We start from the raw sequence: 17,427 nt of genomic DNA, 5'->3' as shown, positions 1-17,427 counted from the left end.
CCAGAACTCCTTGAAATAATTTTCAGATCTCATGGAATCCTGTATAAAAACTATTATATCTATAGCCCACAATATGAAACTGTAAATTATAGCTATAATAATCCAATAATAATTTTCAATGCTATTGTAAGTAAAGAGAGATAGTTTCTGTGGATCTGTTAATTTTGGTCAACATATTAGCCTATTCTTCTTGTGCTGTCCGCCTTCAACACAAAGACTATAAACTCTAACGGAAGATGGTACACAGGTATAATGGAACACAAGTTTTTCCTTTATCTAAAATTTTTCATTTAATTGTCAAAAATTTTCCAAGTAGACTTAAAAGTCTTATAAAAAATTTCTACTATATAAGATGCTAATGACATTGGTATGTTTTATGTACCATGTAGAAGAGTAGAGGGGAAGTGGACTTGGCCCAGTGGTTAGGGCATCCGTCTACCACATGGGAGGTCCACGGTTCAAACCCCGGGCCTCCTTGACCCGTGTGGAGCTGGCCCATGTGCAGTGCTGATGCACGCAAGGAGTGCTGTGCCATGCAGGGGTGTCCCCCACATAGGGGAGGCCCACGTGCAAGGAGTGCGCCCCATAAAGAGAGCTGTCCAGCGCGAAAGAAGCGCAGCCTGCCTAAGAATGGTGCCATGCACACAGAGAGCTGACACAAGATGACACAACAAAAAAAGAAACACAGATTCCCGTGCCACTGACAACAACAGAAGTGGACAAAGAAGAAGACACGCAGCTAATAGACACAGAGAACAGACAACAAGGGTTGGGGGACGGGGCGGGGCGGGCAGAGAAGGGGAGAGAAATAAATAAAATCTAAAAAAAAAAAAAAAGCAGGCTTTTCTTGATTTAAAACCAAAAATGACTTTTTATCCAATATTTCCTTAAAAAAAGATAAGGAATATGTTACTATTTTTAAAATTACTATCATTCTTTTCAGAAATTACAAATATATAGGACACATATAATACATTTCTTTTTTCAATAACTGGGTTGAGCCAAAATGGGATTTAATTTTTCTAAAGACAGGCTTTATAAATTTTATTTAAGGGTCATAACTTTCTTTTAATTAATGTTATTTCAATATGAAAATTTGTTGAAAATGTTGAATATTAAACAAAAACCATAAATTGAAGTAATAGGAATAAAAATATAGCTTAAGATAAATTTATAAGACTTGAAAAAATATCTTCTTATTGAGTCATGTAATCAGGATCAACTACAAGTCTAGACAGTTACAAAATTATTTTATATTTTTTTAATCTCTTTGGTAGGGTTATATATGTATAAACTAAAAATAAGGAATGAAATTTACCTCTTTAATGTGAAAGGTGAGCTTGTTTCCTACTTGACAAATACTCAAAAATTAAGATCTTAAGTTGAGTAAGAAATTCAGAAAAAGGGTTCCTCACCTGGACAGGCATTTGTGTTGAATGGGAGGGAAAAAGAATATTCACTTTTGTTCTGTTATTCTTACAGGTAGATTTTAGCAAAACTCAAAAAACTTGTTGATAACCTTTCTCACTATCAAACACAAGCAGCAGGGAAAACATTTCAAAGTTTTATGTTGCAATATACTGTTTTTCCAACAATTCTGTCTCCTTTTATTCCAAAAATCTTGTTACTTAGTCAAAACTTTTCTCCATGGCCTTGTAGAGACTATTTCCACTGATTCATGTGATGAAAATGTCTGCTATTTCAGGCTAGTTTCTGTAACTATTCTTCATCATCCTGAAACATAGAAAAAGCCAGCCTTCTGTATTCTTGTAAGTACTTCTGCAATTCAACTTTCAGCTCAAGCATCCTACAGAGAACCCCTCTTCTACTAAGTAAATGAATTTCCATAGGTTACAATTTATGTTGTCTTTGTCCAGGTTTTTATACATTCTTGTATGAACTGGTCGTGGCTTACTAAAGCTAACCAAATTTTTATGGCATCATCTAGATCTTTTTATTTCACATCCAATAGTTTTTTACTTTAGCACCTCTCAGGGAACAAGGCAATAAGTATGATAACACTGGGATTCTGGTTTTTTACAATAGACACAGAACCTTTCAAATAACTAATCACTGATGGGACACCATCAGCATAGATGCCAATACAGTTATGCCAAGACAGGCCATTTGTTTTTGGATACGAAAGCAAAACATTTAATAAATCTTGGTCTTTGCTTGTTTGGGCAAGCTAAATTCAGCACAGAAGTTTTCCTGAATTTAGCCACCATTTACAAATCATACAAATGCTACAACTTGACATTTACTGATGAAATCTGTTGACTCATTAACCTGGATGGGGAAGCTGTTCTTCAGTTTATTACCCCAAAATTATTGAGCATCATATCATTAATATGACAATTTATCATACTATGTGTTATGGAATCTTTCCAATTTTTCATATTGTCCTAGCATTTTCTTCCTATAATGCTGGCATAATTAGGCTGTCCTCGACTGTGTGAATTTTTTTTTTCATTTTGCGGGTAATAAGTTCTATTACTAACAACTTGCTTCCTGAGCTTTCACTAAATGCACCTTTATTTTAACAAATGTTTTACTCTTTCATTTCAAGATTCCAATGGCCATTTAAACAGTTTTACTTGTCAAATGACAATGAATTGTAGTCAAGCGTTTTTTTAAAATTTTCTTGCAACCATTGCTGCATTTGCATAAGGAATAAGACAACTTGGGTAACCAGCCCATGCAAAACACTGATAATTAGTTTCTGTTGTAAAAATGAACTAATTTTTGTGTCTCTTCTTTCATTAGTCAGGAAAATGATTTGGAAGTTGGTAATTCTTATTAACCTTATCAAAATTATCCATAACCTAGGCCTAGAATCCTTTTCTTCCATATCGAATTTTTTCTTTTGTCAGGCATTTTGGAAAGCACAAATGCTGATAAAGTGTAAAAGAGAGGGACAATAAATAAAATGAGAAAATAACAAAAACATGGAAACTTTGTAATACAATTAACTTCTAACCCACACCATCCATAATTTGCAACGTGGGAGAATGGAAGAAGCTGAGTTGTGACATGTAAAAATACCTTCTTAAGAATGAAAATCTCCATACAAATTTCTATCTCATCAGTAAAGCTTGATCACTCCTATTAGTCAATCACTGGCATATAAGAGGAGGTTGTTGGAGACAACCTGGGAGGGAGAAGTTGACTTCACTGATTTACTATCCTCCCTTTTGTGCAAGACAGAGCTCACCAATTATCAGTGGCACAAAGACTGGCTGCTGGCAATCCTAGACTCCTGTCACATGGGAGGACACAATAGCGACCTCTGCAGTCTTTCCTTTCTCCTCTGAGTGTCATTCCTTTCATCTTCTGACTTCCTCTGGCTTTCTCTCTGCTCCTGTGGCTGTCTTTCTCTCAGCTTCCATTTATTTTAGCTTCTGGCTTCCAGGGCTTTCTCTTTCAGCTTCTGGGAGTTTTTCCCTCTGAGTTCCTGTATCTCACTCCTTATTCAACCCATTTATAAAGGACTCCAGTAAGAGGATTAAGACCCACCTGGGTGTATTAGTCAGCCAAAGGGTTGCTGATGCAAAGTACTAGAAATCTGTTGGCTTTTATAAAGGGCATTTATTTAGGATGGAAGCTTACAGTTACAAGGCCTTAAAGAGTCCAACTCTGTGGGCAAGCTGCCAATGCCTTGTTAGATGTAGGAAAAACTCTCTAACTATAAGGCCTTTGGGGTTCCACCCAAAAGATGGTGCCGAGGCATGCCTTCCCCCCAGCAACTAGAGCGCATGAACTAATCAGCCTCGCAAAATTAGCAAAGCCAGTAAGCTGCTTGCACATTGCCTCATGGTCTATAAAAGCTACTACACTTCCTCAATAAATCAGACCTGCACCACCAGCCTGCGTCTCCAGAGCTGTTACTGTGTGTTGTCTTGCTCTGTTCACCCTTACCTCTTCGGGAGCAGAGCCGCTGGATGGCACCGCAACGCAACTCAAAGTTACTTCCTTACCCAACTCTGTTGCCACATGTTGACACAAGATGGTGGGTGATTTATCTGTGATGATTTAGCCATCCTCTTCCCTCTTAAGGCTCCGTGGATCCAGCTTCACAGGTGCTCCATAGACATCTCTCTTCCTGGGGCTATATGTATGGAGCACTCTCTCTTCCTGCATATGTGTCCAATTATATAACCCACCAATGGTTCAGGGACTCAACTCTGCGTGCCGTAGAGACATGGTTGAATCAAGACCTAATTTTGATTTAATCAAATAAATGTAAAGCCTTTGAATTTAACTCAATCAAAGGGTATCATGCCCAGAGGAACAGACCAGTTTACAACATAATCTCTCTTTTGGAATTTTTGGAATCCATAAAATTTCAATTTTTGAAATTCATAAATAATCTCAAACTGCCACTCTGGGTCAAGCCCTACTGAAGTAATCTAATGAAAGGCCCTTAACTGAAGTAATCGAATCAAGAAAGGAAAGTCCCACCTAGAATAGCTTCACACCCACATGAATTGATTAGCTCTCAGGACATGATCTTTTCTGGGGTCTATAAAAGCCTTAAACTACCACACTGGATTTTTTTTTTCTTTCATTTCCTGGAGTGTGCCATATTCTTTCTATTTCAGGTTCTTCTTATTAGCATTTTTTTTTTCCTGCTTGGAGACCCCTACACCATTGCCTCCTTGACACTTGAGATCCCGAATTAATTCATATTCTCCTATTTCACCTTTCTAAAATTCTCTATACTGCCATTTATAGCACTGACCACAATTATACTTGAAAAATCAGCAATGTCAGAGGTAGTTTAACATCTTTCTTTTCTACTAGGGAATAAACGGCATGATAACAGGGCCATGGTTCTTGTGTTAACTGCTAAATCTCCACTCCGTATTATGATCAAAGCCTCCAGCAATAATGCCTAGCTTGGCTTTTGTTGAATAGAATTTACTGAGTGAATATGTGAACAAATTAATGAACAAGCTGAAGCCACAGGATTTTAACAGGTGGTGAGCATGGAAACTAGGGCAGTTCAGTAGATTGCACAGCTGGCCCAAGATTTTCTGTGAATACTCTGATATGCATTATGCAGGAGGAAAGCTAAGAAGGCAGGGAAGAGGCCCAAAGGAATCTCTTTAGAACTGTATCAAATTTTTGGTTTAAAAACTGAGTCTTACAGGGCATAAATTACAATAAAATTTTGGAAATATATTCAGAATTCTAACTTCATGTGACATGATGTGCTCTTAATATTCTGGCATTAAATTTCTAACACTTCTTATGTGGACCAGCATTTGTCAAGTGAAATTTTCCTCAAAATTCTAGGAATAAAATGACTTACTGAGCAAGGAGACAGTTATTTTGGGGACAAAATTGTTTTTTAAAGGAGGATCTTGGCTTCGTTTGGACCACAAGCTGTACTCTTTACCTCCAAAGGTCTTATGCTCCTTTCCTGGGAAATTTGAACTGAGCAAACAAGAAGGAGTAAACAAATGGGCAACAAGTTCCAATGTTGTGTGTGTGTTTTATTTTTAATGATTACATAGGGGAGTTATTTTTGTTTTTTGTTTTTTACTGCTTGCATGCAAAGGCATCCTCTGGCAGAAGGTAATATTCCAAGATAAGCTTTAGTAGGTACTGCTAAATAGTAATATGAAGTAATATGAAACACTACTCCTGCACTTTCTCCATTCTGTACCAAGGTAAGAAATGAATTGTGGGGTTAGAATATGATTTGTGATGAGTGAGAAAGGGTTCCATTCAGTAGACCTGAGACCAGGTTTCTAAATCCATTTTAGTCCAAATTCTGTTCCCAATTTTCTCTTTGCCCTGGTAAAGACTTACTATTTGTACTGTCTCTTGGTAGCATTTAAGTTATTACCATAGGAAGAAAACATATTAAAAGAAATTCATTATAAGGCATGTAAACCTTTATTTTATTTATTAGACATGATATTTTCTGTTTATTGTGAATTTTTCTGGGAAAACAATCATTGTAAGAAACATCTTTACTGTATTTTGTCCCTTTCAATTTATCATTCAAACCCAGCAAAGATTTTCACATCATAGCAAAATAAGGAAAACATTATGTTTCAAATGAAAATTGAACAAGTACATCTGTCAAAGGAAAAATAAACTTATTTTTTATTTCTCTAAAATTTAAAGTCCCAGAAGACCTCCATAAAGATGTAACATTCATATTTCAATAAGCTCTTAAACAATAATTGATTTTGGTGGGAAATATGTTATAGAAAGTCTACTATATTCAGTCAATGTGAGCCCACTTCATTTCCAAAAGGCACTACCTGAAAATTCAGCTTTTCAAGGTGTGATTTTAATAGAGATGACTCCTTAAATTCTAGAATCTAACTTGGGTCAGATTCATTTGCAGTTGCCTTGCATAGGCAAGAATTTGGCTCACTTCCAAATGTTTGCTTTTATTTATTTAGGTATTGTTCATGGAAATCAGCACTCCATAATCTGTCACGGATTCTCAGTAAGGAAACAATGAAGAACTCTCTACCTAGAACAATTACTTCACCATTTGTGAAACCAGAGTCATCCAGGGCAAAGACACCTCTTACATCGAACACTTCAAAGATATCATTATTTTCCTAATAAATATATTTCACTGAAATCAGTTAATTGGTGAAGTATATTTTGAGAATAAGCATTAAACAGTAGTAAAGGATAATGTGATCCAGAGATGTATGAACACATTCAGGGCAGTAGATTATATTCTGTAGGTAGAAGAAATTTTCCTTCAAACTTTTATGTAATTCACTTCTCCCAGAAAAATAAAAGAAACTATATTCAACCTTTTAAAAAATGGGATAACTTTAGGTACCATCTTAGTTTTCTATTCTTTAATTCCTTTTACTTAATTTCAAGTTGTAAGGTAGGTTAAAATTTCAAGATACTAAAAATGTCCGTTTTTCTGTTGCCTGGGGAAAGATAGTAAATAGGAGAATTGTGAATACTTGTGCAAACATTCTGAGGAAATATGGTCTTGTGGGACAATCAAAAAACAACTTGATTCTTTCCCTGTTCACTGCTCAAGCCTATTGCATATGGTTCTTATCCAGCTCCCTGATGAAATCTTGGGCAAATTCCAAGATTTTCTCCATCACTTGCAGATAATAAAAGGTCACCCAGACAAATCAAGACACAACTCACGGTCTCATTTCCATATTTAACATATCCAATCTAGTGTAATAATTAGAACTAAACATTTATTTTTAAGTTAATTTTCTCCCCTCTTTGGACTTACCAGGTTTCCTCCCTCCCTCCCTTCCTTTGTTCCTTCATTCCTTCCTTCAATATTTATTGGTTATTTTCTGTCAGAAGGAGACTCACCTAAAGAGATGCCAAACCACTCTAGTACAGTTGTCGAGGTTGCCAGGAAAAGCACAATTCACACAGCTGTGATGGAAAGATATTTTACTCACACAGAGAGAGAAAGGTCAGCTTCGCTATTGAATGTGGGCTAGGATTGTTACTTTTTCTTTCCTTTGGCTTGGTTTGGGATTAGTTTGTTGTTCTTTTTCTAGTTCCTCCAGGTGTGCAGTTAGGTCTTCAATTCTACCTCTTTCTTCTGGTTCAGTGTAAACATTGAGGCTATAAATTTCCTTCTCAGCACTGCCTTTGTGGTGTCCCATAGGTTTTGGTATGTTGTGTTCTCATTTTCATTTATCTCAAGATATTTGCTGAATTCTCTTGCAAATTCTTCTTTGATCCACTGATTAAGTGTATATTGTTTAATCTCCATATATTCATGAATTTTCTCTTTTTCCCATTATTTATTTTGTATCATTTTGTTATGATCAGAGAAAGTGTTTTGCATAATATTTCATCTTTTAAAATTGTATTGACACTTGTTTACCTAACTTATGGTCTATCTTGGAGAATGATCCATGAGCACTTTTAAAGAACATATATCCTGCTGTTTTGGGATGCAATGCTCTATAGATGTCTGTTAGGTCTATTTCACTTATCGTATTATTCAAGTTCTCTGTTTCTTTATTTATCTTCTGTCCAGATGTTCTATCCAAAATGGAAAATGGTGTATTGAAGTCTCCAACTATTATTGTAGAAACATCTATTTCTCCCTTCAGCTTTGATGGTGTGTATCCAATGTAGAGCACTCAGGTTAGGTGCATAAATATTTAATATAGTTATTTCATCTTGGTGAATTTTCCCTTTTATTAATATATAAGAATCTTTTTCACCCCATAGCAGTTTTGCTTTTCGAATCTACTTTGTCTTATATTAGTATCACTACTTCAGCTCTTTTTTGGTTACTATTTGCATTAAATATCTTTTTCAAACCTTTTAACCTCATGCTGACCTTACATCTGAGGTGAGTCTATTGTAGACAGCATATAGAAGGCTCATATTTTTATGCATACTATCTATGTCTTTTGATTGAGGAGTACAAGCCATTAACATTCAACATTATTACTATAAAGGCATTACTTACTTCATCTATTTTTTCCTTTGCCTGTGTTCGTATCATACTATCGTCATTTTACTTTTTAGTTTACCCTTCCTAATAATCTTCAATTCTACACTCTTCTCCAATTTTTTTCACCCTTATTTTTTTTCCCTTCAGGCTGCAGCAGTCCTATTCATATCTCTTGGAATTCTGATCTTTTGGTAACATAGTCTATATTTGTCTGTGAAGACTTTGAACTCATCCTCATTTTTGAAGGACAGTTTTGCTGGATACAGAATTCTTGGCTGGTAGTTTTAATCTTTCATCACACCACTTTCTTCTCTCCTCCATGGTTTCTGATGAGAGGTCCACAGGCACTTAATCTTAGCAAGGTTCCTTTGTATGTGATGCTTTGCTTATCTCTTCCTCCTTCAGAAACCTCTCTTTATCTCTGATATTTGTCATTCTGAATAGTAGGTATCTCCAGGTAGGTCTATTTGGATTTATGGGTTTATTCTTTCTGGAGTGTGTTGTCCTTCTTGGATAGTAATATTTATGTCTTTCATAATGGATAGGAAGTTTTTGGTCATTATTTCCTCAAGTATTCTTTCTGCCCCTTTTCCATTCTCTTCTCCCTCTGGGATGCCTATAACGCATATGTTTGTGTATTTCATTTTGTCATTCATTTCCCTGAGGCCCTGTTCCATTTTTTCTCTTCTCTTTTCTTTCTGTTCTCCTGTCTTTTCTAGTTCAGATGTTCTGTCGTTGAAATCACTACTTCTGCCTTCAAGTTATTTAAATCTGCTCTTATATGCCTCCAGTTTTTAATCTCATCCATTGTGTATTTCATTCCCATAAGGTCTGTTACTTTTCTTTGGATACTTTCAAAGTGTTCTTTATGCTGATTAAGTGTCTTCTTAATATCCTTTATCTCTTTTGTCATATTTACTTTCAATACTTTGAAATGATTTAGGAGTTGCCTGATTCTTTGATTAATTGTCTTAAATCTTGTATGTCTTCAGGATATTTGGTTTGTTCCTTTGCCTGGGCCATCCCTTCCTGTTTCCTAGTAAGGCTTGTAATTTTTTGTTGATTTCTAGGCATCTGAATATATTGGTGAGTTTACTTTGATGGCCAATTTCTCTTTCTTTCCTATTATTTTTTCACTGCTCTTCTTTGATATTTGATTCAACTTATTCTAAGTCCTTAAAATTGTCCAGCTTAAGTTATAAAAATTGTGCCCGGGACTCAGTAACATGGTCAGGTTTTCTCTCAGGAGTTAGGATACAGAGAGAACCAAAAGCATTTTTTGTCCATGCAATTTCCAGACTGGCCAGGAGATGGTGCTTGTTAGTGTACTTTCCACAGAGGTGTTTCAGTTTCAGCCTCAGCTTTCCTGTGCTTTGGTCTGTCCAGAGCTGAGATTCAAAGCAGGCTCTGCTGGCCTAATTCACTGAAGAATAGCTCCCCAATTCCCTCTCCCTTTTCCTTTGTAACAGCTGACAGGGAGGAAGATGTCTATTCCCCTCTCAGTTAGCTGCAGTTAGCCAGGGTTTTTCCCCAGCTTTATCTCTTGAAGGTGCATAAGAGGAGCCCTTCCCCATCACTGTGGGGGTTTGGTACTCATATTTGTTGTTTTGGGTTCTTTATTTCTCTCTCTCTCTCACCCTCTTGGGAGTTGTGTAGCACTGTCCTGGTCTGCTGAGCCCCAAAGCAAGTCCTTCAGACAGGTTTTGGCTGTCTCTGGTGTTTTTGTAAGAGAGTTGAGCCCTGCCTGCCTAGTACGACATCTTCCCACAATTCCGCCAGAATAAGTTTTTAACTGACTTCTAAAACTCTCTTCAAAGGAATGAATACATTTTTAAAAAAATGAACATGTGTGAAAGGATTTATTTTACATTTAGCTCCCTGTGTTGGTTTTCTGATTCATTATTTTCCCACAGTTCCTTTAATATAGACCTTAATGTGTTCTGCTCCTAATCAGCTTTTCACAGAGCAATATAAAGACGGGATTACAGGGCACATATATCATAGAAAAGGGTCTCTTTGTCCCATAGCAATAGGTAGGTAGATATTAGACAATTATGAATTTAAATGCACAGTAATCATTAAACATAGCACATTAAGACAATTATGTAGCAGGACTAATTACTGTTCAGGTATTTCATACTTTTGCCAAATGAATGAGGTTTCAAGTGATTACCTGTCTTGAATATAGTTGTTTAGTGACTACACTAAATTAGAAAATAATTTTTAACATAAACCTATAAAATATCAGCTTGACTCTTACAGGTTACCTACTTTCTGCCCACCATATAGTGGGCTGCTATACTTACAATAATAGGAAAAAGGGAAGTAAAAAGAACCCTAGATTTAGAGGCAAAATTCCCTGGATTTTAGAATTTTGATGGCCAGATCTGCAACTTATAGCTATGAGAACTTGGGCAGCTGCATAAACTTCTATGAGCCTCATTTTCCTCTTCTACAAATTAAAAAAAAAAAAAAAGCTGCCCTTTTTATTTTTCTTATGAGGCTTTGGAGTAGATCAAATAAGGTCAAGTATGAGGATGAGAATATATATTTATAAGCAGAAATCTATGTGTCTGACCCTTTGAATAACATCAGGAGTCAGAACCCTGACATACCAACTTCATTGAATACTATCTGACATGCCCAACTATCTGTTGTGCAAACAATGTCCTCTATAAATTGCACTGAATTGAAAAAGAAACATAAATTGCTCTTATTCAACAAATTTATACTGGCAGAAATTTATGCCCCAAGGAAATAGAACTTACATGACTACTTGCAACAAAAAATATGAAAAACGCTATAAATATATAATATGTATGATATATGGAAGACATATATGAGCTTATGTTTACTTCTGCACCCAAATGTCTTTATGTGTACTATCTAGCTCTTAAGAGACTTCCCTACTTTTATTTAGGTCTTGGGGACAAAGACTGTCTCTTATCATAGCCTGGTCTAATTTATTTAATCACAGAAAATACATGTTCTTGTTTTTAAATAAGTAAAGTATTATACTGAGAAAAAAGTGTTGGTCAGGTTGCATATAGCAGCAACGTGGATGCTAAAAGCCAGTGTAATTTAGGCAAATGGAAATGTTTATATAGTAGCAGAACTAATGCCATCTGACAGTTGCTCTGGCCTTTATTTTAACCTCTGTTTCCCCAGTTACAAACAGAAAGTAGAGCATTTTAGCTGCTCTTGAGGGGTGCTGAAAATTTATTATAAGTATCAATCCCTGGAAGTGGAAAAGTTCAATCTTGATAATAAATTTTAGCTCCCTTTTGCTGTTGACCATTTGCAATATCATACATGTGAAAACCTTTGCATCTTCACATAAAGATATATTAAAAGATCAGCATTTTAAAACAGCATAGAATATCTTAGACTTGGAACATATGAAATATAAAAATGAAATATTTCACTACATTAAAGTTTTGGTAATGTGAATTTTAAAAAATGGGAACAATAGTAACACTAAATAGCCCTAAGAAGGATGTCTGGTCTTTGTCTTCCCCTCCCCCATTTACTAATTCTGTGACCTTGGGCAGTGTAACTACTTTGGGCCTTATTTGCCTCTGATGAAAAAGGACTACCTGAAGGTAGGGACTGCATCAGATGATTTTTACCAGCCCTAAGATCTATGATTATAATGTTGTAATAATTATTTGAACCAATGGCTCACGGGCTCTAGGGATAAAAATCAACATCACCAAGAATGCTTAATATCCTCCCATCAGACACCACTAAAATATTATCCTGAGGCTATATTCTTCCTTGTAAGGTTAATTCATTTAACAAGAATCTATTAACTATCTGCAATGTGTTGAGTGTTCTCTGAGACCCTGGAGGAGATATAAAGATGATTAAGTCATGGTGCCTGCTCCAGAGGGAGTTTCCATTTTAGAGGGCAAATAGACACATAAACAAATAATAACAATAGAGTGTGATAAGTATCGGAGTAGCCATTTGCACAGGGAACTGTAGAAGTTAAATGGGAAATGGAAGCCTTCAGAATAAGGTTGTTGAGGCAGTATCTTAATGGATTTTTAGATAACTGGTTTTGCAGTATGGTATCATGGTTGCTCCACTGAACTAGTTGCTAGGAGATCTATGTTCTGTTCTTAGCAACTTCTTACTGCCAGTTTGATACACAGTAGAGAACCAATAAAAATTTTTAACTTTTGGGAGTTTAATTGGTAAGCATTGTATAGAATGGATTAAAATCTTTCTTTTTTTTTTTTTTTGCAAATAGAAATACCACTCACCCAATGATAGAAAGCAGTGATTAGCAGTGTGCCTAGAAGAGGAAGATATCTAACACTCCTGGTAACTATGCAAAAGGTAGGTCATGGCACAGCATGTGGCTGAAACAGGAAACCCCTCTGGTTGGTTTTAGTTTTTGAAAAATGGCTGCCTGGGTATATATGTGGGTAAATAGAAAAATTCGTGTAATCAAATAATTGTCAAGTCAGGAGTCCAAAAAAGAGGAGGTAGCACAGAGTCCTGCGCCCTAAGCATGAGACTACTAAGCAGGACCAGGCATGGAATGAGGAACCATTTCTTTAGTAGGACAGGTTTTGTATCCAGATTCTGGCTCAAAAATCACTGGGCTGAGTGTATATGCAAACCATAGCACATACATACACAAATATAAACACACACCACTCACTACCCAGGGAATAACTTGCTTCCCCAGACAGCCTTGGCTTGGGCAGACTGCCCAGGTTTCAACAGCAGTCCTGGGGAAACAGCCACAAGTACAGGAGGCAGGAGAGGACTCTTCCACTCATATAGCCTGCTATCCTGGATTCTCTCCCTGCTGTGATGGTAACCAAAATGGACCCTTTGTACTACGTATTTATCCCTGGGGGTCCTATAGCATTCATGAATGAGAGGCTCCTGAAGAGATGGAAGAGAGCCTCAGAATCAATTTATTTTTAATAGAAGGAATGTGAATTAATTTTGTACTTCTCACTGGTCAGTGGGACATACTGATTAAATTTGAATGGAATTCTAATAATGATGGTATTTTATAATATCCAACTTTCTAAAAATGTGTAATTTATCATTCAACTGGGCCAGTGATTCTAGCGGAAAGGGTACAATATGAGCTGTGGGCCGGCCTATTGCTCAAGCGTAACCATTGCTTTTGTTTAGACTCTGAACTATATATTTGATCCATTCTACCCAGGCATTTGTGTCCCCATATCCTGTCCCTATTTCTATGGTTTGTTTAAAATCTTCTGTCTTAAGGTTCCTGACTGCTTTGGGATCATTTTGAATTGGGGAACTGGCTTTTGGTTGGTTTTCCTGTGGTATTTCTGAAGGGTTAGCTGGAGAGGGCATTGTCAATGTCATATCTAAGGGGGAGGAAGGACTCAGATACAGAACTCCCCAGAGGATCTTTTCCTATAACATATGCTCCCATTCCATATATTCTATCGACTACTTTGTCCCTGGTGCTGCTCCCAGTTTCTAATCCATCTGCTTTCTTAATAGTTATTACTACTGGATTACACTGATGATTTTTGCAGTCTGGCAGGGTATTACCTTTATAAAAGGTTATCTTACCCTTTAATAGCCTTGAACTTGGTGAGACCCATCCCATATTCACGGTCCATCCCTTATACTGGGTAGTCCACCATACATCATCCCAGGAGGGGCAAGGGGGGGCTTGACGTAACCATTCCCCACTGGCTCTGGACATAGGTATTTATTTCTCCCACTCAGTCATCACTGGTGCTCTAAATTCCCATAGTCTACTACTTGGCATGCATCAAACTGCACCATCTGGGACTCCAGACCTTCAGTTATGTTTATAACTAATTTGATGGGGCTAGTTGCTTCTCAGGTTTGAAACATCATGGCTAGTAAGATTATTTTCATCTGTAACTTAAGGTCTGAACTTCTCCTTTGGTATCCCAATAGGACTAGGGCCGTTGTTGACTAGGACAATACACAGCACAAACCCCCTCCCCCTCTTATTGTTTTTTCAGTGTGATCTTTAAGGGATCTGGGGCTGAAATTATTTTCCAAGACTCAGACAAAATTGTTGGGTACATATCATCTGGTTCAGGTACTGGTCCTTTTATTCGAGAGTAGTGAGTCCAGCCTTTTTCTGCCATTCAGACTGCTGTTTCAGTGTCAGCAAGACTTGATAAGGTCCTTCCCAGGTCGGTTGGAGTTTGAACTCTTTCCATGACTTGATTAGGACCCAGCTGCCAGGTCGGTATTGGTGGACTGCAAATTCAAGAGGCAGAGTCTGAGCCAGCAAACCCTGATGTCTGAGGGATGACAAAATAGAAGACGAGGCCAGCATATAATTTTGAAGAAAGAGATCCTTTGACTCAAAGGAGGGAACTTCTCCAGGCTTCCCAGGGAAGGGCAGACCAAAGAGCATTTTATAAGGAGAAATTCCCAGTTCCCTCCTAGGGGCAGTTCAGATTCTTAACAGTCTATAGATAAACATTTAACCCTTGGTAATTTGGTTTCTAAGACCAACTTATAGAGATGTATTTTTAAGGTTTGGTTCATTTTTTTCACTTTCCCTGAGGATGGCAGGTGCCAGGGTGTATGGAAGTTCCATGTGACACCTAGACCATGCATAATATTTTGTAACACTCTGGATGTAAATTGACTATCATTGTCTGAATCTATATTTTCTACTAACCCATATTGGGGATGCTTTATTCAAGGATAATTTTTGAAGTCCCTGATGCTGTAGCTGAAGCAAGAGGGTATGCTTCTACCCACCCTGTCAGGTGATCCACAATAACCAGAACATACTTTAGTTTACCTACAGGGGGCATTTCAGTATAATGAACCTGAATGCTCTCTTATGGTCTGAGGCCCAGCTCCCTCCCCACTGGCACTTGCTTTCTTAAAACTTATTTATTAACTTTCTGGCAGATTATGTACTGTTCACTTATTTGTTTGGCTATAGTACAAAGGTCCATACACCTGAAATGCTTGAGGATCAGGTCACACATGGTCTGTACTCCCCAGTGACTCCCTTGGTGCAAAACAGCTAGTACTTCCCTACATCTGCTGGCCATTTGGGAGGAGCCACTTAGATAACCTTGGCTATCTAAGGTTGCCCCCAATTGTTTCAGTTCTTTTACTTCCTTTTCAGAGAATAAAGGGATTCCAATTTCTTTGGGGATGGAGGGTATCAGGACCATCAGTTCCAGAGGGGAACAGAGGGAAGCCTCTTTAGCCTTCTCATCAGCCAATCTGTTGCCTTCTGCTTCAAAAGTAAGACATTTCTGATGCCCATTTATATGTACCATGGATTTTTCCCTTGGTAAGAGCAGATTGGCTAACCCTTGTTTTACCAGTTCCACATCTACTAATTCCTTCCCTCTATTGATCAATCCCCTTTTCTTCCCCCAAATTTTCCAAAGATGTGGACCATGCCAAAGGCATATTTAGAATTTGTGTAGACTGTACCATCTTTTTCCTCTAACAATTTAAAGGCTTGATTTAATGCATACAGCTCACAAGTTTGAGCTGACCAGTCATTGGGCAGTCAGCCAGCTTTTTTCATCTCACAAGTTAGCCCATCAACAACAGCGTAGCCATTGTGCCTTTTTCCTCCCAGAACCCTAGAAGACACATCTATAAACAATTTTTCCCCCAAATGTAAGAGAAATTCCCCTAGGTCAGGCCAGACTCAGGTATGGTATTCAATTAAGTCTAAACCATCATGTTTAGGAGTTTCTACCTGGTTGGGATCTTTCCAAAGGAAAAAAGCTAGGTTCAGGCTATGATCAATTGTCAGTATTAAATTGTCTTTTTCCATTAGAATCGCCTCATATTTCAGAATTTGGGAATTGATTAACCACCTTCCTGCTTTTTGAGACAAAATAGTCCTGACCTGATGACAACTAAGGCCCCTCCAAAGGTCAGTTTCCTGCTTTCTTCTACTAAGAGAGCAGTTGCTGCTATGGCCTGAATACACCCTGGCCATCCCCTGTAGACAGGGTCCAGGAATTTGGAAAGGAAGGCCACAGGCTTCCTTTGGCCTCCCCAGATCTGGGTTAGGACTTCCAAGGCTGTCCCCTTATCTACTGCAACAAACAAATGGAAAGGTTTTGGGAGGGAAGGGAAGGCTAGAACAGGGCCTTGCACCAATGCTGGTTTGAATGCCTCCAAGGTCTTTACTTCCTTCTCCTTCCATTCTAATTTGTCAGTCTCCTCCTCCAACAATTTTTGATATAGCCCTTTGGTTTGGGATGCATAAGAATCTATCCACAATCTACAATATCCCACCAATCCCCAAAATGTTCTTAGTTCTCTTTTTGTCCGGGGAAGAGGTAATTCAGTAATGGCCTGAATTCTTTCTGGATTTATCTTCCTCCTTCCCTCACTAATGAAATGACCCAGGTATTTGACTTCCTTTTCTACAAATTGTTGCTTACTTTTTGAGACTCTTAGCCCTTGATCTCCCAGGAAATTCAATAAGCTCTTTGTAGTTTGAAACCACTATCTGCATTTCTTCACCTGATAATAGGATATCATCTACATATTATAAAAGGGAAATTTCAGATGGGACTGCAAATTTCTCCAGTACTTTTTCCGGTTCCTGCCCAAAGAGGTTGGGGGATTCTGTGAAGCCTTGTGGTAAAACTGTCCACTTATATTGCTGTTTTCTTCCTGTAGGGGGATCCTCCCACTCAAAGGCAAACAAGTCTCTACTCTCTGAATGCCCAAAAGGCATCCTTTAGATGTATTACACTAAACCATTTATTTATTTATTTATTTTTAAAGATTTATTTATTATTATTATTTTTTAAAATTTTTAATTTATTTCTTCCCCACCCCCATCCCCCAGTTGTCTGCCCTCTGTGTCCATTCACTGTGTGTTCTTCTGTGACTGCTTCTATCCTCATCAGTGGCACTGGGAATTTGTGTCTCTTTTTGTTGAGTCATCTTGTTGTGTCAGCTCTCCGTGTGTGCGGCACCATTCCTGGGCAGGCTGCACTTTC

At 37.6% G+C, this 17,427-nt stretch overlaps 1 long non-coding RNA gene across 1 annotated transcript in view; it reads left to right on the top strand.

The window, feature by feature from the left end:
• Window positions 1-17,427, top strand: part of LOC131279298 (uncharacterized) — a 130,859-nt gene that overhangs the window by 55,898 nt on the left and 57,534 nt on the right. The window contains exon 4 of the long non-coding RNA XR_009186680.1: window positions 12,693-12,781. This is a non-coding gene — a long non-coding RNA (uncharacterized lncRNA). The remainder of the gene's footprint in view (window positions 1-12,692; window positions 12,782-17,427) is intronic.

Source organism: Dasypus novemcinctus, chromosome 7, assembly GCF_030445035.2.
Source record: "Dasypus novemcinctus isolate mDasNov1 chromosome 7, mDasNov1.1.hap2, whole genome shotgun sequence".
Lineage (NCBI taxonomy): Eukaryota > Metazoa > Chordata > Mammalia > Cingulata > Dasypodidae > Dasypus > Dasypus novemcinctus.
Note: the sequence above shows the minus strand (reverse complement) of the source record. Positions and strands in the feature narration are given on the sequence as shown.